Source organism: Etheostoma spectabile, chromosome 3, assembly GCF_008692095.1.
Source record: "Etheostoma spectabile isolate EspeVRDwgs_2016 chromosome 3, UIUC_Espe_1.0, whole genome shotgun sequence".
In the NCBI taxonomy this organism is placed as follows: domain Eukaryota; kingdom Metazoa; phylum Chordata; class Actinopteri; order Perciformes; family Percidae; genus Etheostoma; species Etheostoma spectabile.
The window spans coordinates 29,646,637-29,663,693 of record NC_045735.1 but is presented as its reverse complement, the minus strand read 5'-3'; the positions used below and the strand labels follow the sequence as shown (position 1 = coordinate 29,663,693).

General features: G+C 38.6%; 1 pseudogene; it reads right to left on the bottom strand.

Annotated features, from left to right (window-relative positions):
• Window positions 1-378: 378 nt before the first annotated feature.
• Window positions 379-17,057, bottom strand: part of LOC116687030 (extracellular calcium-sensing receptor-like) — a 24,992-nt pseudogene continuing 8,313 nt past the window's right edge.

Sequence of the window (17,057 nt, the reverse complement as noted above, 5' to 3'; positions counted from 1 at the left end):
AAGGAATGCCTCACAACCCAATTTTAGGAGCTGCAAAGCACTTATAGCAGCCTTTGATAGCAAAAGCATGAGCTTTGGCACATTGTTAGTGCATGCCCTAAGGACGATTTTTGCCTATAGGGCCATTGCATAAGTGGACATCTTCCAATGTGTTCATTACCGGTTGTTATTTCATCAGTTTCTAGACCACACAATATCTTGTTTCCTGTATCCTATCCTGCATTTTGAAAGATGACCAATACAGCAGTTCTATTTACAACATGCTAGTAATCAAGAAAAAATATATATCTGGTATTCAGGGTAAAGAAAAAGACTAAAACCATCAACATATTTAATGTTGGCAGTTATAGATGTTTTTTTGATATATTACATGTGAGACTACAATGCAGTAATAACATCATTTTTTTGGTTTTGTAAGATAATAAAGATGAGGACACTCAGTTACATTGGATGGTAAAAAGCTGTGTTAGTTCTGATACACCACAGTGACAAAGATCATGTATTTATTGATACAATTATATATTATGTTGTACTAAATAAAGGCTGCCACATTAATATGAAATTTCACAAATTATACAGTGGAGAAATATTACAGAAGTACAATTAAAGTAAAATAAGGTTAGATGTCTACATGAAGGTCTACTTGACACAATGTAATTGAACATTATGATGATATCTGCTGTTCTATTATTTTAAGTTTTTAAAATGACTTTAGTGCCTCCTTCCCCATCATATTCTTTTTGGTATTTTTCTCTGGTTTCAGTAAGATAATATAACATTTCGGAATAAAAATACAAAAGAGCAGTCCAAAACTGGAGGCCAGAATAGCAAATATCTCCACAGCAACGCTGAACTTCCCAGGAGAGCTTACATACGCTGGGATAAAAGTAATCCAGACAGCGCAGAATATCAGCATGCTGAAGGTGATAAATTTGGCTTCATTGAAGTTATCAGGCAGTTTCCGGGCCAGAAAAGCAAGAATGAAACATAACATGGCCAGAAGTCCTATGTACCCAAGTACAGCCCAAAAACCTACAGCTGAGCCCAGAGCACACTCTAAGATGATTTTGTGCTTAAATTCATCAAAATTCTTAAATGGAAAAGGAGGAGAAATTGTTAACCAGAGGATACATATGATAACTTGTATGAGAGTGAAACCCACAACAGTGAGTTTCTGCTGGGCAGGCCCAAACCATTTCATAACATTACTACCTGGAAGTGTGGCCCTGAAGGCCATTACCACCCTATGTTTTCCCCAGAACACAAGAGATACAGAGAACAAAGGTGATCCAAAGCTGTTTGTTCCAGCTGCGGACCACTCAGAGGGCCGCCTACGGATGTCAGAGAACACAGGAACACAGAGGTCAAGAGAGATCAGCAGGAAGCTCACTCAGGAGTTGTTTTTTTTGACCCTGACAATGGAGTTTTCCCTGTTTCTGAAGAAAGAATGCCACAACACAGTGATGCATGTTCCAAATAAGGATGCTGCAGTGAGCAGTGCTCCTAAGTCTCTTCATATGATAAAACTCTGCCTCCTTCTTCACACTGCACTCTTCTCTCATTTGACCAAACTCAGGGTGGCAATCGCACACAGGTGATGGAATCTTGAAAAAAAAAATCTAACGTCCGTAGGAGACTTAATCCATTTATTAGTTTGTTTTTGTCTCTATGTTGGTTATTTGTGATGCCACAAAACCGACACCGTCTTCTCAAATAATTGAAAGCCTTAAGAACACCATCTAATGTTCACATGGTTTCAATCATGAATAAAATTTGGTTTAAAAGATACGCCAAACAGGAATTACTCTTATAAAAGTAATATTTTTTTTCTTTTAGTTCATTAATAACTATGCCCTTTATATATATATATAATATATATATATATCTATATATATATATATCCTATAGATCTATATATATTATATTAGAAGGGAGGATAAAGATTTTATTTTAAGAGCTGCTGTACCACACAATTTTCATCAAACGTCTCACTGGCATTATTGTATTTTCAGATAGAGAGTATATCAATTACCTCGACTGAATCCAAAATGTGCATGCTCACATACCACTGAGTAAATACTAGGCATTTTTTTAAATTAAGTCAGCTGAACCCTTTTTTATGACTTTTACCAACATTACTACACCTGTCATGTGTGCTTTATTTCTCCCTCTGCCATCTTCAACAGTCAAACAGCAAACAGGCTTTCCTTTCGGAGAACCTGGCGAGTTTCCTGGAGGACATTCTCACTGCAAACTTACAACGCCTTCATGAAAAAAAAAAAAATGTATGACCATTCACTCACCACCAGTTGTTTGCTTTGCCAAAACTGTAGTAAATCGAAACATTGTAAACAACTTACCTACCATAGCAAATAAATTGCACTGTAATCACCATTAACTAGTTATACCATTGTGTCTTACCTTTTGTGAGTTCTTTGCCAAATTACAGACGTATTCAGCATATTCAGCTGTTTATCTGCAGTAAGATGGCATCGTAAAGACCCTGTGACAAGTTTCCACGTGCCTGTTCTGTTGGCTGCCAAGTTTATAAGTTCACTCCTTTGCTGCTGGTCTCCATTCTCTTAAAGAAACATCATCCCTTCCTTTGGTTTGAACTTAATCTTTTTTAGTTCTGTAATCTACGTAGATATCGGTTCAATATATGTCATTATCTAGACAAAGTTGTAGCCTATTGGCTCACAGCATGATAGACCGACTGTCCTTTTTTTTTAGGTTTAAACCAAGGTTCCCTTGTTAATGTCCTGACTTAAAAATAATTATATAAGGTTGTTTTTGTCAACTCACCCTTCAATGGACAGCTGCACATTGTTGTTACAGGTTTTTTACAGCTCTGAAATATATGACGTGCATGGGCCACAGTCTACATCCTTATAGACATTGTAAAAGATAGGCATGAGCGACATATCAGTCAAGCTGTTTTGTACTCCATTCGATCTGCTTCATGGCCAGTACACTTCTCTCTGATTCCCTGACTGAGGAGTTTGAGTTTTTCAACTTCAGTTACTAATATATGTCTCCCAAAATTCTGGCAAACAATTCATTTAGATAAAGTAAGCAACGCACGTTCTCATGAACTCTCCATTCCACGGACATGGGACTTTGGGATGGACAGGCCTATGGACACCATCAGAATGTGATGCCTATCCATGGCTGCAAGTTTGGGAGACCAATATCCACCTCCATTCACTCCCACTGAAACAAGTCACGGTTGGGTAAACAACTTTTGATTAGCCAGATCAATATCCATGATGGGAGGAAAGTGACAATGACATTTAGAAGCTTGATAATTTCAATTATTCTTTTGTATTTTCTTCTGGTGGATCTGTTCTAAAGAAAGCTACAGGTACTCCAGACAGCCCAGCAGATGCTGGACGGTTTATGGGAAAGTGGCCATGCCATGTTGCCCATAATACATCATTTGTTCTAATAGCTCCTACCCAGTCCACACCAAAGTACTCTGACCAACTGGGACCAGGCGCTGCTCTGGTAATAGCACTAGGGTTATTGTCGCTGAGGAAGGAGGGTCCTAGTTTTATCCTGAAGCAAAAGTATCAAAGTGGCTATCTAAAGGAAAAAAAAGACCATTAAGATAAAGCAATGCCATAACATATGAATGATGTAAAACCTTATTAAGCTATACATCAGCTGAAACAATTGATTACAATTCCTTTCTTATCCCCATTGGGATCTGAAAAGGTCCGATACAGTCTACATCCATGTAAGTTGATAGGAAGAGCGTTTCTCCCTAATAAGCCTGCCCTGTGAGGTGGGTAACATTGTGCCTCGGTGGGTGCAGAGTAATATCTCATTTCGATTAAGCCAAGGCCGTGAAACACTAACACTTCTGGTAATGAGAGCCACAGGACATCGTAGTCTTATAGCCCAGGAGCAAGATACCAGCAGTTAGGTTGTTGCTGTTATTAAGTCTACTCTGATGGCAAAGAGGCAAAGCCTGGGCATACTTGGAACTCTGACATTTAAACTTAAGGAGACAGTCCAAATAGTGTTAGATTTACCAACAGTTTGGAAGCAATAAACACAGCCTGTCATTCAGTAAATTAAAACATTATTATATGAGACACAACATAATTGTATACATATTATTAATATATATAATATATATATGTGTTTTTTAAGGACTCAATTTGATAACTTTTTTTGTATCAGCTACCAACTTCAGTCTTCTGATATTTTAAATCTAAATACATTACTAAATAAATAACTTTACCTGTGCATTCCGATTGGCAGTGGGTTGTGCCTGTAGGATCTTGCTGTTTATCCAGCGGCTGTGGAAAGAGACAGTTCCCCCAACATAATGTCCCCATCATAGATACTGGGGGTGTCTCAGGAACCCATCTCCTTCTGCACACCAGCTCCTCAGCCTGAGAGACCAACACCACATAAGATACACAGTTGTAAGAGTGCCAACCCTGCTCTGCGGCCACTCGTGTCCAGACACATAACTGTCTGACGAGAGCCTAACCACTAGGTTTGCATCCCATACAATAATGTAAGATCAAAAGCATCACCGCTCTTTATGCATTTTGGTATTAGCATAACCAATAGAACAGTGATTTATAGTCGGGGACTCACAAGGCGGGGTTGAGAGGAAGGAGTTTACCAAACATGAACACAGTCTTTGCATTAGCCATCTGGATTATTCTCGTACATTATAGAATATTGTGGTTGGAAAACAGGTATTTCTCCTTGTATAATATTATTCTCGTTGCTATGGAGGTCAAAATTTATATTTAACGTTCTAATTGTAATGAAAAATAATTCAGGGTGAAAGTCTTATGTAAATTTAGAGGATTCCATCTTAGGCTCACTGAATGCCCTGAAGCCGAACAGTCAGGTTAGAAAGGCCTTAACTAAGTTTTTAGGCCAGTGCAGTTTTAGCTCTTCTGCGGCTCTGCAAGGGACGGAGATTGTCCTGATATGTGGGACCGGACCTCCAAATTGCATTCTCGTACTTGGTGACAATGTAGACAGCACACTCCATGTATTCGCAAAGAAGAACCCCACAATTTCAAAATAAAAAGCATATAAAAACTGTAGTTTCGTATTTTGTCTAATATCCAAGAGGACAAAGCTTTTAAAGTGGTCAAATGTAGGCACAATCTCACCAATGGTCACTTAACCGGAATACAAAAATGCGGCCAAAAGAGTTCCCCACTATAGGGTACACCGTGGACTAGGGTTAAAGAGCTCAGCATTGTACATGATCTCAGAGTAGGCAATGCTGCTTGCGTAGAAAGCAGCCATGGTACAGGACATCTGATTAGTGTACCTCTGGCATTCGCAGGATACCAACTAGCAGAGACCCTGCCGGTAGACCCTTAGCAGGGATTAAAATGCATCTGTCAAGGACATGCTCACAACCCAGGTTTAGGAGCTGCCAAAGTCACTTATAGCAGCCTTTGATAGCAAAAGCATGAGCTTGGCATCCATTGTTTGTGACATGCCCTACGAGGACCGATTTTTGCCTATAGGGACATGATAAGTGGGACATCTTCATGGGTTCATACCGGTTGTTATTTCATCAGTTTCTAATCCACACAGTATCTTGTTTCCTGTATCCTATCCTGCATTTTGAAAGATGACCACATACAGCATTCTATTTACAACATGCAGTAATCAGCAAGAAAATATATACGGTATCAGGTAAAAAAAAAGACTAAAAACCATCAACAATTGTTGGTTGCAGTTATAGATGTTTTTTGATTATCTACATGTGAGACTACAATGCAGTAATAACATCATTTTTTTGGTTTTGTAAGATAATAAAGATGAGACACTCAGTACATGGATGTAAAAAGCTGTGTTAGTTCTGATACACCACAGTGACAAGACAGTATTTATGATCAATTATATATGTTGTAACTAAATAAGGCTGCCACATTACTATGAAATTCACAAATTATCAGTGGAGAAATATTACAGCAATACAATTAAAGAAAATAAGGTAGAGTTCTACATGAAGGTGCGTACTTACACACAGGTAATGAACATAGATGAATCTGCTGTATTATTGATTCAGTTTTTAAAAGACTTTAGGCCTCCTTCACCCATCATATTCCTTTGGTATTTTCTCTGGTTTCAGTAAAGTATCAAAATAACGTTTCGGAATGTAAAAATACAAAGAGCGCTCCACAACTGAGGCCAGAATAGATATCGTCCCAGACAACGTGAACTTCCCAGGAGCTTACATATCGTGGTGGATAAAGTATCCAGGACACGCGAAGATCAGCATGCTGAAGGTGATAAATTTGTCCTTCATGAAGTTATCAGGCAGTTTACGCGGCCAGAAAAGCAAGAATGAAACATACAGGGCCAGAAGTCCTATGTACCCCAAGTACTCCCAAAAAGCCTACAGCTGAGCCCAGAGCACACTCTCAGAATGATTTCTGTGCTTAAATTCAGTCAAATATTCTTACAATGGAAAAGGAGATAAACCGTTAACCAGAGGATTACATATGAAACGTGTATGAGAGGAAACCCACAAACAGTGAGTTTCTCTGCTGGCGGAGCCCAAACCTTTCATAACATTCTACCTGGGAAGGTGGCCCTGAGGCCATCTAAACCATATAGTTTTTCCCCAGAACCAAGAATACAGAGAACAAAGGTGATAGCAAAGGCCTGTGTGTCTCAGCATGCAGGCCTCTCAGAGGGAGCGCCTAGGAAGGTCAGAGAACCAGGAAACACAGAGTCAAGAGAAGACAGAGGAAGCTCAGCTCATGAGTTGGTTGGCCGACAATAGAGTTTTCCTGTTATCTGCAGAAATGAATGCCACTACAGCATGAAGCATGTTCCAAATAAGGATGCTGCAGTTAGCAAGGCGCTCCCTAATCTCTTCCATAATGATAGAACCTGCCTCCTCTGCACACAAGCATCTCTTCTCTCCATTTGGCCAAACTCAGGGTGCATTGCAACACGAGTTGATGGAATCTGAATAATATATATAAAGAAAGCAGTTTTTAGACCTCTATACATTTAGTTCAATTCAATCAATTTTATTTACAGTATCAAATCACAACAAGAGTTTCTCTCAGACACGTTACAGATAGGCAGTGTCTGACAACTCCAGAATCCACAAGGACCAACATTCTATTAGTTTCCTCCAGAGCAAGCAACAGTGCGACAGTGGCGAGGAAAACTTAGGATTTTGGGTTTGTCTTATGTTTGTTATTTGTGATGCATACAAACACGACACGTCCAAGATCTTTCTCAAATAATTGAAAGCCTTAAGACAAATCTCAGGTTGTTCAGCATGGTTTCCATAATAAAATTGGTTTTACAAGATACAGAACACACAGGAATACTCTTTATCAAATTAATGTTTCTTTTCTTTTATTTCTTAATAACTGGCACTCATAATATTTTTCAAATGTCACATTTAAGGGCTGCTGTGCATAACACAATATGTCATGCCATCTCACTGCATTTTACAGTTTCAGAGAGAGAGAGAGGAGGCCCATCCTCTAAAATAATCCAAATCTACACATGCTCACATACCACTGAAAATACTAGGCATTTTCTTTTTAATTTAAGTCAGAGTGACCCTTAACGCCATTTGTGACATTTTATCAACATTACTACACCTGTAACGTTGCTTATTTCGCCCTCTGCCCATCTTGAACAGTCAAGCAGCAAACAGGCTTCCTTTCTGGAGAACCTTGCGAGTTCCTGGAGGACATTTCTCACTGCTCAACTGACCAAGGCACCTGCAGAAAAAAAAACAAATGTAAACCATTCACTTTCACCAGGTGTTGGCTTTGCCAACCTGTCGTAATTCCGAAACAATTGTAACACTTCCCTATCATGCAAATAATGCCTGTAATCACCTAAAGTGATACCATTATGGCTTACCTGTTGTAAGTTCTTTGCCCAAATTAAAGACTTATTCAGCAGATTCAGCTGTTTATCTGTCAGTAGAGATGCATCATAAGACCAACTGTGACAAAGTCCACAATGCCTGTTCTGTGGCTGCCAGTTTATAATTTCATACTTTGCTGGCTGGTCTCCATTCTCATTAAAGTGAACTCATCTCCTTGCCTTTGTTTGAACTTAATCTTTTTTATGTGCTGTAAAAATCTAAGAAGATACGGAATCATATATGTCATTATCTGACAAAGATGTAGGCCTATTTGGCTCAACAGCATGATAGACTGATTGCTATTTTCATAAGTTCAACGAATGTTCATTGTTAATGTGATCCTTTAAAAAATATATAATATGTTGGTTGTTAACATCACCTTTAATGGCTCTAGCTGCACCTTGTTTGTAAAGGTTTTTTGTTACAGCTGAGAATATTATGAAGTGCATGGGCCACAGCATACACTCCTTTATAGACATTGTTAAAGATAGGCATGACGACATATCATAAGCTGTGTTTGTACTCCCAGTCAGATCTGTCATGGCCGTACATTCTCTCTGATCCTGCTGAGATTTGGACTGTTTGAACTTACAGTTAATATGTCTCCCAAAACTCTGGAAACATTTCATACAGTGATTGAGTGGCTTCACATCCAACTGAACTCTCTCATTCCTCCTGACATGGGCTTGGGGATGGACAGGCTATGGCACCATCCGAAATGTGATTAATGTCCATGGCTGCAATTTGAGAATCAAAGATCCAGCTCTCACTGCTACCCACTGATAACCAGTCAGGTTGTGTTGTTGGACAACTCATGAATTAGTACATCCAATCCATGTGGGAGGAGAAGAACAATAACTTGGAAGTGGACGCCTTGATAATTTCAATTATCTTTTTATTTGTCTGGTGTATCTGTTCTAAAGAAAGCTAAGAGTACTCTAGAACGATGCCCAGATCTGGGCGGTTGTGTGAAAGTAGCCATGCCCGTTGTTGCCATAATCATCATTGTTCTAATAGCTCCAACCCACGTCCAACCAAGTGCTTGACCAACTGGGCCAGGGCTCGCTCTGGTAATAGGTCACTGGGATTGCCTGAGGAAGGATGGGTTACTTAGTTTTATCACTCAGACAAGCACAATTAGCAAGTGGCTGTCTAAAAGCAGAAAAAACATTGTCAATTAAAAAATGTTAAATATAAAGCACCTACACAGCACACTATAATTGTTTTTGAAAAAAAATTATGATGGCAAGCTTGGAGAATACAGATAAGAATTCATTTTCACAGATTAATTTACTTTTTGCCATTCTTACCCACCATTGGGATATGAAAGGGTCCAATAACCGTAGCTATAGCCATGCAAGGAGAGAAGAGGTTTCCCCCATAATGGCCTGCACTTGTGCAGGTCTGTACATGGTTGCCCTCGGTGGGTGCAGTAATATCTCATTACCATTAGCCAAGGCCATGCAACCCCCACCAACCCTCTGGCAATGAGCCACATACATCATGATCTTATAGCCCAAGAGATACCCGGCATAGTTTGTGCTGTATAATCTCCTCTAGGGCAAAGAGCATAGCCTGGGAATACTGGAAACCTCTGAAATTCAAACTGATGCAGATAGTTATAAATGATTGGAACTGCAAACTATTGTATCCCTTGAAAAAAACAATAGCATATAAAAAAAAAAATCATCACATAGTTATATGCACCACACAAATACTATTCTTATTGTAATACCCAGTTTAAATAAACAAACTGTTTGTTCCTGTTTTGTATCTGTTCCCACTTTCTTCTACATATTTCAAATCTAAAAGATGATCTCAATAATAATGTACCTGGTGTCATTCATGGCAGTGGTTTTGCTTGTAGGAGTTTTGTCTGTTCATCCAGCTGCTGTGGGAACGAGAAGATTCCCCAACATAATGTCCCCATTCTTATAGCTGGGTTTCTCAGGATCCCCTCTCTGCCTGCACCCCTTCCCTCAGCCTGAGAGAAGAATGCCACCAGCAACGCTGTAAACTAGACAACCCTTTCTGGCCCCCGTCTGTGGACGTCATACTTTACAAGAAATAAACACCGGTGGCATCACACATACGCAATGTAATCAAGCTTGCACTGCTTTTATACATTTTAGCAAAGCACAAAAACTAACAATAGAACATGATGTTTTATCTCTGGGGCATACAAGATTGGCGAGAGGAAGAGGTGCCCAAAAGTAACACTTTCATGTTTTGCGGTACACATATTTTTTACGTCATATTCATATCCTGAGAGGCACAATTCTCCTCAAAATATAAATTGCTATCAAACGCAATAAAAACTTCCACAGAACATTTGACACAATAGGCTCATAACAATACAGTCTTAAATGTATCAGTCTATATTCTCAACGTTCCGCTTCCGGATTACCCATTGACAATGGAAATCCGCAGGGATTTCACTCATTCAGGCTTGATATCGTTGCCTTATGCTTCCTTGTGTTGGCATTTCAGAATGCTTCCAATCACCGTTTATTTATGATGACTGGTAAACCTTTTCTTAGATTTCTGCAGGGTAATCCAGACGTTAGCTAGACAATCTGTCCAATCAATCGAGTTTTTCTCTCGCACTTATAAACAACTTTTTAATGTAAACATGTTCCACAAAACAGTTCCTTCCCAAGGTTATTTCGCAGAGGCTTGTTTCTTCGTATGGTGCTTAATGCCGCCAAAGAGATTGTGTTGGTTTAAAGACTATGCCTATAAACCACAGCACATTTTTCTCCTCCCCGGAATTCTGTGTTGACTCCCAGACCTCCCTTGCGTGTGTGCTGGTGGGAAAGTCTTGCAAAGCGAGACATTAAATGTATTAACTATTTACTACTTTATTTTTTTCTGGTTTCAGGTCTTTGGTACGGTGAACAAGCTTTCAACACATTATCACCTAAAAGTTGACATGTCTATTTAGTAACCAGTAGATGTATTACCTTATTTACACATCAACAAACACGGAATCTTTGGAACCATTTTCAGTCAAGTCAGTCCTAAATCACAAATTTGCGCTCAGGGGGCTTTCCAATCTGTAAGGATGTGTTAACACCTGATGAAGTAGCCCAAAATTCACTCACCAAAACATTTAAACTTCTGTATTCAATGGAAAATATCTCAAATAAGTAGCACAACGTGGTGTCACACACAAAGCACAGTGCGAAAACAAAAATACTTACCCTAACACACATACTTTTCCTTGTTTTAGTGCCTAAACTTAACTGTCATCGACGCATTTTTCTGCTAAACTCAACTACTACAGCCCCTGAAAGGCCGTAGATACTTCTATTTTAGGCATGTAATGTTTATTGAAGAATGTTTAGGCATTCAATCACACTCAATATCGAAATAGCTATTATTATTTTGTAATATGATTGCCAGCGCAAGGAGTCCACTATTTGAGCATGCCGTGTGTGGCGCACATGATTCAAAAGAGACCACCGTTGCCCTACGAACAACAGATTCGACAGTGTTTTAGCAAGGTCGACAAAAAAGTGAAATTAAATAAGAAAACAAAAACAATCATTGAATCACAGCATTTGTTTTTAACTTGTTCACACTCCTCCCTTGCGTGCTCTTCATCAGATAGATTCCGGTATTTATTCTTGTGCTTCGCGTGTAGTGGCATTCAAATTTAAATCTTTAAACACAGCAACCTGTGTACCACAAATTAGCACACGGCTTACCTTTAATTTCTGTAAAGTAATCTTGGCATCCATGTCTTGTTGAAAACACGCATTCGTCTAAACTTTCTTTTTTTAGCGTGAGCGCACATCTCGGGGGTAACCGGGCATCACTTGTTGCTGTCACTCCACTCACAGGTTACGCTCGACATACGTCCATAAACAACACTTTTCAAATAAAAAGCCACAGTTGTATTCACGCACGACATAGATTTTTTTAAATTATTTTGTAATTGTGTGATAGCGCTGTCACCTTCACTCACAATCACGAATGTGCATACTCCACACGTGTAGTAATACAAACAAAGCAGCACTGTTGTATTGCACACATCCGACATAGATGATTTTTGAATTTATTTGTAATTTATGATTGGCCTCAGGGCTCGGGCCGACAAGGACACACAAAGGGCGGATTTGGCCCGTGCCTGTAGATCCCAGGTCTGAATAGTTGGACCTTTGACCCAGTCCTGAAAACACACAGCAAATCTAAAAGCTCAGCGCCTCTCATAGACTAATAAAGGAGTCCTTCATCCAGGATTACCACGCCTAGATTCAACTCTTAAAATGTATCGGGATTGTAACCAACAAAATCTACTTGAATCAATGTTGGCACAGCAAAAGCACAAGTCAGCCATGCTGACCTTAGTTGAATGTGGCCAGAGATGGAAGTAACGAAGTACCATACTTTGTACTGTTCTAAGTAGAGTTTTCTTAATTTTACTTTACTATTTTTTTGTGCCGAGTATTTTAAATTTACTCCTAAATTTTAAACACCAATATTGGGACTTTCTACTCCTTACAATTTTAAAAATTTGGCGCGTTACTTTAGTTTTGTACAAGTGGAGTCGTGTGCCGGAGCCACGCGCCTCACATTGCCCAGACTTGAAGAAGAGAAAAGAAAGTTTCAAGTTTGGTTCAGACCTTTGTGTTGCCCCGGGGGTAATTCATTTTGCTGCACTAGCAAGAAGTTGACATACAGTCCATGGACAACAAAGACAACAACATCTATTAAAATACAGATCAGACCAATTGTGGAAATAATACCGCAACATTAGTTTAAGTCCAAGCATGCTTATGTGCCGACATTACCCATTCTTTACAGAGTCAATTACGAGATAGTACGAGAGGTACGAAAGAGAATTTATCTATCTGTTTTGGCTGTGGTTGAACGCGCGGAACAGCAGGGCAGCAACTTAATTCTGCATTCATGGGGTGAGAACTATCGGACATGATGGATCTGCCTTTTTAAGCACATTCTATTGTAAGAGATCATTTTGTGTCATCTGCTGAATCCCAATATTTTGCTGTTAACTTTAATTACCTTGCCTATTGTTTTTCCGTTTTAAACTCAGAGAAGCATGATACAAGCAAATCCATGAAAAAGTAAAGCCTTATCTGATAGATCTGTTTGGGTGTAGGCATCAAAATGACTCCGTCCATGTGGCGGGAACTTATTCATTAATGCGGTTTAGTATTTCATATTTAATCCTTTATTGCTTCTTCAAAAGACGATTTGAACACACAACACACAGTGCATGTAGATTTGTTTTAAATGTTTAAGGGGAAATTAAAAAGAGAATCTGTGAATTGCTCACAGAAGCCCAACTGCATTTTCTTGCTACTCAGTCGAACTATTAATCTGGAGTCCTAGTCTCTGTCACAATAGTCATATGCGGGATGTTTTATGCCTTCTGGAGACATCCATTTAAAATGGAGCCAGCACATATAAAGATCTTTTTTTCTCCATGTCCAGTGACGTTCCCCGCGTGCACTCGATGTGTGTGGTGGTCCAGGTATCTTGCAAATAAAACAATGGTTGTCATTTCGGCATGGCTACTTTACTTGTTATACTTTAAAGTTATTTCCAATCCTGTACTTGTTATTTTACTTGATCATAAGTTGGAGTCAGTACTTCTATTTTTACAGAGTAATTTTTTAATGCAAGTATTTGTACTTCTACTATTACCGGGAAGTGACGTCTTGTCCCTCTTTGCATATGACACTGGCAAGTTGGAAACAGTCTGTAGCCATAGAGTGTAACTGATTCTTCTGTCTTCTCCCCAATTTTACTGATAAACATTAGTACTATGTTCTCTGGTCTATATTTTATCTAACAATACGAAACTGTAGTCAGCAGTCAATGTTGTTTTGCATGTAGGTACATGCAGTACATCACACAGCATCCATGATTAATCATCTCATGACTGTATGTATATCATATATATATATCTATATATATATATTATATAATATTATATATATATATATATCATATACTGTACATATCATTGATTGGGAAATTGGCTAACAACTGTTTTTAATTTAAATAAATATTGATTAACTTATTATATTGAAGCTATTCATCGGGGGTCAGACCCAGGGTCTTGGCTTTTTAGGCAATGTAACCCTGCCAACTCCGATCATATTTGTATTTTCCAGACAAATAAAAGTTTATTATTTTTGATTTGTTTGGTCGTATATGTTATTTAGAGTAGTTAAATCGAAATATCTGACTTCAGTAATACACTACTGTATATGCTGTTAAATGTGAATACTCACTTTTATCCATGTTTTCATCCTGTTTCATGTGTACTCCTTTAAAATCTGACCATCATACAATTTTACTTTAAGTCTAATAGAGAAAGTAATGTTTTTTTATTAACAAACACATTTTTCTATTAAAAAGAGATCCATTATTATACACTCAACAGTACTTAAAGAAACATAAACTCCCTCTGATGGTGGTGACTTCTGAACTGACGGTCGTGACATAAATCTGATGATGTGCCTCATAAACATCAAATCCAAAATGTACATACACCACAATTGCTTACACTTTAGTTAACCATTGGATCCTAAAAATAACAACCCTGAAGCATGCTATTCATGTGAAGAGATGGTATTTTGTCCAGCCTCAGACATACAATCTGACGTTTGTGACAAAACCATCCAAATGGTCCTCAGCCAAGGTAAAGTACTGTAATTGACGGCTGTGTTTGGTGCAGCAGACGAGGCCAACCACAGCCGTGAGGATTTCCACTTCAACATGAGGTGTGACGTCCTGCGGTGGTGACAATCTACTCTTTTACATGACATGCATAAGTTTTCTCACATTAGCCATCTTGCTAGCTACTTCAGACTCTTCGTAAAAGATATACATTTTATGTCAAATCTAAGTTTTTTTTTAACAGAGATGGTGGTGACATGTTATGGTTGTGTCATGGCAGTTTCAATATGAACAAGTTCAAGTAGAACTAGTAAACTTACGGTAGCTTGGTGATAACGAAGCACTGCAGTAAGGTGTAAGGTTTGAAAATGGGTCCCAGGAATGTAGTGACCTTGTATTGCCTGATTTATAGTGCTTCGAAAATAGCTGATGGTGGTGAAATATGTGGGACCACATTTGAGCAATCCAAATAATAGTAAACATTGTTAAACTCACTGTTGTAGTTTTGATATACATATATCAATGTACTCTTTCATGTGTCAAAGTAAGTTTGAATTCATTATTACTTTTATGTTTTTTTAATCAAGTTAAATGATTATCCCTATAAAAGGCAACTATTTTGAGGAAAATGGGCCAGCAGATAATCATGAAATTAATACCAAATTAAACCACAAACCTGTAAAAGACACTTCCTTGTGTCAAATGACCCCCCTGATTAACCTTAATGTTTAATATACTCGTTCCACATGGGTTAATTTCCACAAGAATGTGTGTGTGCATATAACTGTTATATATGAACACACTGTTAAATGTTTGATATTATGGTGTTTTCACCGTCATATGAAATGCTGTCATAGTAATTCCCCATTCACACATGCATGACCATGCAGTGGGAACAATTATTTAGAAACATGCAAGCCTTCAGTAAGATGAAGATAGATTGTCTACATGAAGTCTGTAATGGTTACCAAATGATTACGAGTAACAACTAAAATGCATTAGCCACAAAATAACTTTTACATGTTCAGAATGACTTTTGTGCTGACCTTCCCCTTAATATTATTTTTTGTATTATTCTCAGGTTTCAGTAGGATAAATAACATTTGGAACAACAATACCAAAGAGCAGATCCCAAAACTGGAGGCTAGGATAGCAAACACTCCACACCACAAAACGCTGAAACTTCCCAGGAGAGCTGTACATACGCTGGGATAAAAGAATCAGACGCGCGAGATATCAGCATGCTAAGGTGAAAATTTGGCTTCCATTAAAATTATCAGGGCAGTTTTCCGGGCCAGAAAAGCAAGAAGGTACACATAACATGGCCGAAGTCCATGGTACCCAAGTACAGCCCAAAAACTACAAGCTGAGCCCAGAGCCCCTCTAAGATGATTTTTGTCCTTGAATTGCTTAAAAATTAAATGAAAAGGGGAGAAATTGTTAACCAGAGGAATCATATGAAAGTTGTACATAGATGACCCCCAACAGGAGAGTTCTGCGCTTGCAGGTCCAACCATTTCGAACTACCTACCTGCATGTGGGCGCCTGAAGGCCATTAACAACCCATCAGTTTTCCCCGAACACAGAGATACAGAGAACAAAGGTGATGCAACCAATGCCTGTGTGTCGCAGCATGCAGGACCACTCAGAGGGCCGGCAGAAGGTCCGATAACACAGTGAAACCAGAGTCACATAGAAGAGCACAGAAGCTCAGCTCAGAGTTGTTGCGCCTGACATACGGAGTTTTCCTGTATTCTGAAAAAATGATCCACAAGCAGCAGTCCTCCTTGTTCCAAATAAGGATCTGCAGGGATGTGCTCGCCATAATCTCTTCATATGATAGACACTCGGTCCTTCTTCACACAAGCATCTCTTCTCTCATTTGACCCAGAAACCAGGGTGGCATCGACACACGGTTGATGGATCTGAAAAATAAAAAATATTAAGCAGGTATTAGACGTTGCTCAATAATCATTTGTTTTTTTTTTTATAATCTTACATCTTTTATCCAAATATACAGATACAACCCTGTCTAATAAATGGATAACCTTATTATAGCTACATGGTATCATCAGTTATGCTTTGGATCTACAGCCACCATATAGTATAAAATAGGTGTTATTTATATTTTTTTTTGTTTTGATTTAATAAGCATTACAGAATTTCTTAAAGGTACTGCTGCTTTTTCAAATGTCGTTTTTTTGTGCTGTTTGCACAACTACACATTCAAAATCCCCTTATTGGATTTGATTGGCCATTTAGAGTGACGAGAATGCCAACATTAAGAAGTTGAGATCAAACACCTGTATTCTTGAGCACCTTGGCGGAGGTGACAAAATCCTTAGGCATTTTAGTTATTGTTAGTGATCCGACCCGTAAATTATTATTGTTCCATTTATCAGTCAGCATTGCATCATTCGTCGGATTTTAACCATTGATTCTGATCTAAGATTATACGATTTTGTGTTTTTTTAACACTACATGCTTCTAAACCACCTGCATCCTC